This window comes from Petaurus breviceps, unplaced genomic scaffold, assembly GCF_028583685.1.
Source record: "Petaurus breviceps papuanus isolate PSGF00001 unplaced genomic scaffold, PetGlider_PUasm1.0 90644, whole genome shotgun sequence".
Lineage (NCBI taxonomy): Eukaryota > Metazoa > Chordata > Mammalia > Diprotodontia > Petauridae > Petaurus > Petaurus breviceps.
Window position 1 is genome coordinate 5410635 of NW_027187298.1, and position 9971 is coordinate 5420605.

At 36.9% G+C, this 9971-nt stretch overlaps 1 protein-coding gene across 9 annotated transcripts in view; it reads left to right on the plus strand.

The window, feature by feature from the left end:
- Window positions 1–9971, plus strand: part of RNF144A (ring finger protein 144A) — a 161557-nt gene that overhangs the window by 90866 nt on the left and 60720 nt on the right. The window contains exon 2 of one of the 9 annotated variants that reach the window (XM_069064786.1): window positions 4851–4941. The exons of the other annotated variants lie outside the window; for them this stretch is intronic. The gene's annotated coding sequence lies outside the window, so the exon portion shown is untranslated. The remainder of the gene's footprint in view (window positions 1–4850; window positions 4942–9971) is intronic. 9 annotated transcript variants of the gene reach the window in all.

The window sequence follows — 9971 nt, forward strand, 5'->3', positions numbered from 1 at the left end:
AATGCCAGTGGGTCTACAAGTCCTTCTCCCATGGAGGAAATGATAAAATCAGATAAATATATTGAGATACACACAGAAAAGTATAATTGTTTAAAATCACAAAAATTCCTACATGGAGGAGTAATGCAACAATTGTGTCCTATATTAAGAAAGATTAGCCATGCTGCTAACTCAAGCCTTGTTTCATCCTCTTCTCTCCTCCGATTGGAGGCCTGGAGGATAGAGTGCTAAAATCCTTCCATTGCTTTCCTTTATATAGGGCAGAACCTGGACTTCTGGGCTCATTCCATTCTCCTTCTGATGTTCTACTTGGTTTTTAGCTTCATGGAACCAAATACGGCCTATGATGGGTATCCCTTGGTGCCTCCCATCCCCTCCCATTAGATTTTAAACTCCTTAAGGATAAGGAATGTCTTTCTTTTTATTAATTATATCTCCTGAAACATAGGTGCTTAATCAATGTTTATTGGATTGGCTTTATTTTATATCTTAAAAAAATCTCTTCCCAAAATAGAGATAACCATACTTAAATGGCCTGAGAAACTGCCTGATTTAAATGTCTTTAGTATAATTGAGGCAGTATTTGGGGAAAAAAATCAGATTGTTTATCATATATATTTATTCTTTGTATCTAATGTGATAAAATATACTTTCATAATGATAAAGAATGTATGTTAAAATTTTTAACAGTGTAAAATCATGTAAAACAAGAAATTACAGGAAAAAGTAAACATTGCTTCTGAAAAGTATTTTAAGTTCGCAAATTTGGAAGTTAATTTGCATACTATTGTATCAGTACCATGTTTTTTTAACTAATATATTTACTGCATACATACCGATTTTTTTCTCCCTTTTTGGAGGGGAGGAGGAGAGGGAGGCAGTTGGGGTTACATGACTTTCCGAGGGTCACACAGCCAGTAAGTGTCTCAGGCTAGATTTGTACGCAGCTCCTCCTGACTCCACGGCTGGTACTTTATCCACTGTGCTACCTAGCTGTCCCCCTTTTTTCTTTGATTATTGCTTTTCACTTTTCCTTTACAAAGAACAACAGCAAAATGTTTTGTTTTGTTTTTTACGTCTTATGAAGGACCTTTTGAGGAAGTGTATTTGACTAGTTTAAGTGAAACTTGTCACACATCTGTAGTTTAGACATCAGAATGCTAACCAATGACAGTAAAGCCCTATATATGTTGGTTCAAAAAATCAACAAGTACAGGGTGGGGAGAAGGTATGATCAGGATTATGAAGCTACAGAAAACCAAACCATATGAGGATCATTTGAAAGATCTATGGGTGTTTCATTTGTGGAAGAGAAACCTTGAGGATAGAAGTTGCGGGGAACTAAGTTCTCCTTAGCTCCTGAGAGCAGAATTGGTGAGCGTGGGGAGCAAGACTCATAAAAGGCAGATTTTGGATTGACATAAAGCCCCTCATTTTGATGCAAGTATTCTTCACGTGATCTTCTGTGTTTTGAGACATAGGTACCCTACAGGCTCTGAAGAAGTATTAAAAATATCTGTCACTCAGAGGATCACGAACAAAGTTAGGATAGGTATGAGGAATCTGCAAAACATTACAAACTAGGAATTATACTGGAGAAATGGATTAAAAGATGTATCAAAGAAATGTATTACTGAAAAAGAGCCTGGACCTGAACTGCTCATGTGGCAAGAGTGAGGAATAATAGATACATAGCCAATGTGCTCATCGATGATCCTTTTTGTTATGTCAAAAGAAAACAAGAAAGCTTCTTTGTGCTTCTTAATGCATGGATTCTTTGTCATAATACTTATAGAACATGGACATGGGCAAGAATCACATGGGATGGGCATGGAGGAGCTATAGCTTCCAGCTTGGAGGAAATTGTCAACTTGGTGAGATCTCAGGTTCATTTGACTATTTGAACAAAAGATTTCCTAGCAGTTAGAGCTGTATAAAAGTGAAATGCTACTGGTGGAGGATAGTGAGTTTCCCATAACTAGAGAACTTCAATCAGAGATTTTGGGAATGCTTCTAGGGGAGTGAATTCCTACTCAACTGTGGGTTAAATTAGGTGATGTTGGCTGTTCCTTCCTAATCTGAGATTCTTTAATTCCACATTGCTTATTGATATGCAGGAAATATCCTTCCAACAGCATTAAAGCCACAGTTAAAAACCTTCAACCTAGAGTGAAGGAAATTGTTTGTGACATTTTCCTGGGTTGGGAGGGAGGATTAGGAGGAGGACAGAAGTGTGGGAAGAAACTAGAGGGAAAAAGAAACACTCCATCATTCAGTTAGAAGATCAGAATGAATTCATACATTTTTTGGAGAAATGTGCCATCGTGGTCAAGCATATTGACATGGACTAAATAATTAGTTTCATGTAAAATTATATTTTTGTCCAAAAAGCACTTTCTACACTTGAGACTAATGGTACATTGTTCAGTTTGCTGAATGTTTGTTTTATCTCCATGTAACTAGCATATTGTACCTTGGGAATTAAATATGGGAGGTTGTGTGGTTGTGGTGTGGAGTGGAGGGGGAAATGCCCTTCAATACATTCCTTACTTTACTCTCCCAATCTTTTAGCAAAATATTTGAATTTCTACCTTCTGTTTCCAGAGATTTCTTATTAAAAAAATAAGCTCTGTAAAGTCAGACCAACAGAATAGATAATGTCAGTTAATAGGAAGGAAGCAAAATATCCCTGTTCCAGTAAGAGGTTTTCTTAAGCTCACCACTAAACAGTTTAAAGTGAGGTTGATTCTTCAGAACATTTTTTGGTAAATGCAAAATGTTGGCCAAAAATATTTGAACATTGGTCTGTGAATCAGTGGTGTGTGGAGAAGAGGAAGTATCTGAGTGTTGGCAAATAAGGTGGAGGGGGCACATATGCATGTCCTTGCTCTGAATATCTATGCTGTTTTTAGTTATGCCCTTTTACAGTGGTTTACAATCTTTCTGAGTAGGGGGACACTACTTTCTGTCAAGAAAAATTTTATGACTTGCCAAATTATGAAGGCAGCAGCGTCAGATAAAAAATGCAGAATCTTTGGCAGTTTTTGTCATAGGTACTTTAAAGTTCCTCTGTATTGTAGTTGTCATAATATATGTTTAAAATAGTAATATATATAGCTATCCCAAAAGTCTTAGTGCAATCTTAAATTACTAAAGCTTAAGTAATAGCTTTTTATGTTATTAAAACTTGAGATTTCACTAAGAGTTTTCAGACATTCTGCAGAATTTATGTTAGATATATTGGGTGAGACAGGTTGGGTGGAGGTGGAGAGTGAGAGGAGGTGTGTCACCAATGGATAAAGGAATATGGAAAACATGTGTTCAACACTTGCTACTGAAACTAAGGTTCTGTGACCAACGGCAGGTCTGTTATCCTCTCAGTGAACCAAAAATCTTTCTAAAGTGATCAACTACAGGTTTATATTATTTTGTCTTCATATAAGAATTTCTGGGTGAAGCCACAGTTGCAAAAAACAAAAATTATATGTGTAAGATATTATTAATTCAATTCTCAAAAGCTATTTTAAAAAATTCTTGTGTGTTTTTGTGGGCCTTTTGCAAAAATTCTGTGGCTATCTTAGAGTGTGAGGACCACTGATTAAAAATAATTGGTATAACATAAACAGCAGTGGATTTGGAATCCAGAGGATTTAAGTTCAAATTCTTTTTATGATGTCACTTGCAATACACCTTACACAAAGTGACCTTAAACAAAATGGTTTAATCTCTATGTGCCTCGATTCCTTCATCTATAAAACGGGAGAGCTGAACTAGGTAGTCTATGCAATCCTTTCCAACTCGAATTCCTGGGTTCCTGTGGGAGAACCTGATGATGGGTTTGTGACAAAGGGTGTTAGGATTCCAGGGGTTGGTGAAGAAATAATGAAGGAGGTAGAGGAGATGGTTCAAGTCCAAGTACTAATCACATAAATGCATAGGACACACAGGCAGGTGCTAAAGTGAATTCATCTCGGTGCCTAGGAGAAGAAGACTTCTAGGATTTTATTGACTTTAAATGCAGTTAGCCAATGATCCATTTTAGATGCCCACAAACCTAAATTGATTTTTAGACTGTAGTGATAAGAGCACTGTGTTTAGAACATAGTAAATAATATCCCTGCTGCTCCTTGGGATCAAGGCTAGACTACACTTTAAATCTTGTGTATAGATTTGGACAGTGACAAGTTGGAAGACCTCAAGAGAAGGATAGATGGCAAAAAACTTGCAAACAGTCAAATGCAAAGAGCATTTTAAACTGGGAATATTTAGAAAAGAGGAGAGGAGACCTGGGAGAGATCTAGGGGATATGATATAGTCTTAATCAAAACCTAATCTAACCTCTGCGTTTTTTCAAATGATGAAACAGGGAAAGTGAGGCAAAGTGATTTTTCCATGGTCTCCCTGCTAGTATATAAGAAAGCCAGAATTTAAATTCAAGTCTCCTGGTTACAAATGGAGCATGTTTTCTCTATTTGAAGGTCTATGCTTGTGGGAATAGCATATTGATTCAGTACAGTATCCAGGGCACCAAGACAGGGCTGAAGTCAGAAAGTGGTAGGGAAGTACGTGTGCATGTCCTTGTTCTAAGTTTCTGTGCTGTTTATACTTATGGCGTATTGCACTAGTTCCAGACCTTTCTGAGTAGGGGAACCCCTCTTTAAAGTCAAAATATTTTTGGCTTACCAAATGATGGCAGCAATATTAGACTAAAATAAATACATAATTTGCATAATTCATAGTAGTTTTTTGTCATAAATAGTTTAAAAGTTCATTTGTATTGAATAATTTTGTCTATTTAAAAATGATGTAGACTTCCTTCTGTACTGATGATGAATTGCTTGTCACTTTAGGTATTCAAGCAGAGGAGGTAATACCACTAATGAGAGATTCTGAGGAAGCCATTCCTGTGTGAGGTAGAAGGTTGGTCTAGAAGACCCCTATGTAAGCTCCTTTTTTTTCTTTTTTCTTTTGGTAGAACCATTTTTTTTTACTTAAAATTTAGATAATATAAGACCTGCTACCCTTCCTACTTTACAGTTTCTTTTTTTTAAAAAAAATATTTGTTTTTTAGTTTTTAACTTTCACTTAAAGATTTTGAGTTCTAAATTTTCTCCCACTTCCCCCTCCCCAAGATGGCACACAATCTGATACAGGCTATCTATGTACAAGCATGTTAAAATATTTCCACTTTAGTCATGTTTTAAAGAAGAATTAGAACCAAAGGTAAAACCATGAAAAAGGACAGAGGGAGAGAGAGAGAGAGAGAGAGAGAGAGAGAGAGAGAGAGAGAGAGAGTCTTCTTTCAAAGTATGCTTTGATCTGCATTAAGACTCCATATTTCTTTTTCTGGATATGGATAAAATTTTCCATCATGAGTCTTTTGGAATTGTCTTAGATCCTTGTATTCCTGAGAATAGCTAAGTCTATCAAAATTGGTCATCATACAATGTTTCTGTTACTGTGTACAGTGTTCTCCTGGTTCTGCTCACTTCACTCAGCATCAATTCATGTAAATCTTTCCAGGTTTTTCTGAAATCTATCTGCTCATCATTTCTTATGGAACAATAGTATTTCATTACATTCATACACACAACTTGTTCAGCCATTCCCCTCGATGGGCATCCCCTCAATTTCTAATTCTTGGCCACCACAAAAAGAGTTGCTATAAATATTTTTGTACATGTGTATCACCAGTCACAGCAGTGCACCTGAGGGCTGCTGCTGTGAATAATTTCAAGGCTCTAATTGCATAGCATAATGCAATATATTCATTCATCAATAAAGCATAATATTCACAACAATATAACATAACTTATTGTTAAGGTAGTCATGTGGTTTTAGACAAAACATATCAAGCAGTATATCTTATAGCATTCCTCAGAATCCTCACACAGCGTATATTATTGCATTCCCCAAATCAGGGGGTCCCAGTCTAGGGTCTTCTCTAGCACTACACATCCTTAAGTGGTAGCAGAAAATCCAAACTCCATCCACCCCTATGTCACAGTAAGTCACAATCTCCTCAATCAGTATACAGCGTCCAAGTAAAATCCTCTCTCACCTTGACTTGAGGCTGACTTCCAAACCCCTTGGCTCTTCCTATGTGGGCTGACTGATTCACACTCTCTGCTCCTGCTCTGTATCTCAGCTCATGGGGACTGTTCCACTTCAAGCTCCTGCCAGACAGCACACTCCAGGGGTTCCTACCTGCAGCTTCTGTTTCTAAGAAAATAAAGCTTAACAGGGCTACAACAATATTTATACACATTACCAGCACCATCATCTAAATTCACTGATAAAGACCAACAGACAGGGCATCTGTCTGAGAAATTAACACAGATCAACAGACAAGAGTGCTGACATCACAAACATTTTTTCTGTTAGACCTCCCCACAAGCAAGTTCCCCTAGCCTGCTCACACTCACTTCTCTCTCTCAGCTCTGATCCTGTCTCTACTCTGTCCTCTCCCCGCAAGCAGTATAATATATACTATTTCCAATCCATACTCTTGGTTCAAAAAAAGACTCGATTCAATCAAAGGCAAGACTCAATCAAGGGCACTTGATTGGCTAAAACTCAATCCAGTAAAATAGCAAAAAATCCCATTTTGCTTGCCATTACAACATGTGGGTCCTTTTCCCATTTTTATGATCTCTTTGGGATACAGAACTAGTAGTGGCATTGCTGGGTCAAAGGGTATGCACAATTAAAAAAAGAACAACTCAGTTTATTATGGCTAACATGAAGAGATCATTTTATTTTATTTTTATTTTTTGCTTTTTGGAGGGCAATTGAGGTTAACTGACTTGCCCAAGGTCACACGGCTAGTTTTTGTTTTAAGTGTCTGAGGCTGGATTTGAACTCAGGTTCTCCTGACTCCTGGGACAGTGCTTTATTCACTGCACCACCTAGCTGCCCTGAGTATGCATAGTTTTATAGCCATATGGGCATAGTTCCAAATTTCTCTCCAGAATGACTGGATCAGTTCACAACTCCACCAATAATGAATCAGTGTTCCAATATTCCCACATCTTCTCCAACATTTATCATTTTACTGTTTTATCATGTTAGACAATCTAATAGATGTGATATGGTACCTCAGAGTTGTGTAAACTCCTTTCTTGAGATAATATGATTCTTTGAAAACATCCCGTTTCTGGCCCAGAGAACAGCATGTCTTTCAAGGAAACTCTTTAGAACTAGATGGATACATATGGAAGATTAATAGGTCAAAACTTTTGCCGTTTTACTGACTGAAACTCACCTGGAATGAAGATGATAATAATAGTGATAGCTGATATTATAGTGCTTTAAGATTTAAAGAGAACTTTATTATATGTTATTTCATGTGATCTTCATGACAGCCCTGTGAGGTAGGGAGGTGCTATTATTACCACTAATTTTATAGATGAGGTTAAGACACTATTAAGTGTCTGAGCAGGCTTCAAACTCAACTGTTCTAACTCCAAGACCAGCACTTTAAACATTGCTCCATCTAGCTATTGATTGGGATCATCTCCCAATCATCATGAAATACCATCACTGTTTGATGTTCTGCATTGGAGTCATTATTTTCTCCTAGTTATGGGACTATTATGCTTCATGGAAGATGATGATAGAAATTTGTGATGACCTCAGTTTTTGTTCCTGTGGGGTAGCCATGTTGCCAGGGGAAATAATGCTGGGTTTGAGGGTTCAAGATAAGTCTGACCATTCCTAATGATCTTTTTATCCTTCACCTTTGGGAATTCCTCTTATATGACCTTCTCTATTCTTCCAACATACTTAAATTGGATTCTTTAAAACATACATCCTTCATGAAACCTTCTTTGCATGCACTAGCTTAAGTGATCATTTCCTCCTCTGAACTCCAAGCATTCAGTCGATACTTACTTTATGTTTCCTTTATGACTCATTTAACAAAAATGAAAAACCTACCGTGTACAGAAAATTGTGATGAGGTCTACAGAAGATGTATAAAAAATTTAGTTTAGACATGATCCCTATCCTCATGGAGCTTGCATTCTAATGGGAGGAGGGGAGTAACACATGAACACAAATGACTAATGCAAATTACTGGATGATAAATGAATCAGAGAGGTGCAAAGCAGTGTTGAATTAAGACCAAGAGGAAAGGTTGTTCCCAATAGGCAGTGGCATCTGGGTGGGATTTTAAAGGAAGAATAAAAATTGAATAAGCTAAATGAGTGGAGAGGTAGCATCCACAGTACCCCAGAATCTCAGAGCTGGAAAGAACCTCAGATTTGGTCATTAAGTCCAAACTATACCTGAACAAGAATTTTCTCTACGTATTACCTGACAAGCAGTCAGAAAGGCTTTGGATCAGGTCCTGTAGTGTGTGTGTGTGTGTGTGTGGGGGGGGGGTGATGTGGGGTGTGATGGTGGGACTCTACTTACCAAGACAATTCATTCTGTTTTGTGATAGCTCAATTTATTAGTAATGCTTTTCCTTCTATCAAGCCAAAATTTGCTTCCATGAATCTTGAACCCATTGCCCAGAGGCAGACCTAACAAGTCTAGCCCCTCTTCCAAGAGATCAATCTTTGAGACACTTGAAGAGGGTTCAGGAAGTGGGAGCACTGCCAACCAATAGACTTGGAGGTATGACAGTTCAGGGCACATATAGAGGCAGGGGGCATCTTGTCCAGAGTACTCCATGTTTAGAGAAGTATAATATGAAAGAAAAATAGAAGGATAGGGAGTTTGTACTTCATGCCATAGGAAACCACTGATGATTCAAAGTGTATGTGTGGTTGTTAATTATAATCTGATTATTTCTACTTTACATGAAGTAATTTTATTTACTAGTTTTGGAATCAGAGGAGTTGGGTTCAAATCCTGAAGTACCTATATAACCATGACCAAGTCAGTCATTAAACCTATTTAAGCCTCAGTTTCCTAATATGTCAAATGTGGAAGTTTGACTAGGCATTTGATAATGATTACTTTTAGCTGCAAATATGTGATCCCATCATTCTGTGAAAGGGTCAGTGTTTCACAAACAAATTAATAAAACTAAGATTAAGAAGGAAAGAATTATCAGGAATTTTTTTCAGTAAGTTTCACCAATGTCATTTCCTATCTTTATCTCTATCTCCATATCTGTAGGTAGGTAGGTAGGTAGGTAGGTAGATAGATAGATAGATAGATAGATAGATAGATAGATAGATAGATAGATAGATAGGTAAAGAGATAGTTAAAGAGATAGGTATATTGTATATATGTGGAATTTATTCAGATTTATAAGAAAAAAAAACTATTCCTCAATAAATATAGTCTAAGGATAAGAACATGACATTCTCAAAGGAGGTAACTCAGGCCATCTCTTGTCACATGAAGAAATGTTCCAAATTTCTACTAATTACAGAAATGCAAATTAAAATTTCACTTTATACTATCAGTGTCAAGAAGAAAAAAAAGAAATGGTAAAAGTTGGAAGCTGTGTGGAAAAAATAGGCACATTAATTCATTGACTATTGGTGAACCTGTTAATGAGTTCAATCATCCAGGAAAGCAATTTGGAATTATACACCAAAAGTTACTAAATATTATGTGCCCTTTGACCCAGCTATAAAGCTGCTAGGGCTCTATCCAAAGTTGGTCAAAGAAGGAAAAAAAAGTTCCCTATACATACAAAACTATTTATATCAACTCTTTTTGTGGCAGCAAAAAAAAATGGTAACTAAAACCTGAGATGTCTATCAATTGAAGAATGGCTTTAAATATCGTAGTATATGAATTTGATGAACCATTAGTGTTACAAGAAATGAGGGAGGAAATTATTTCAAAGAGCTATGGAAAGACATATGTGAATTGGTACAGAGTGAAGTGAGCAGAACCCAAAGAGGAATTTATGTTGTAACATCAATATTATAAAAAATGAACCTGAAGAACAGTTTAGACAAGAGAGAGAGAGAGAGAGAGAGAGAGAGAGAGAGAGAGAGAGAGAG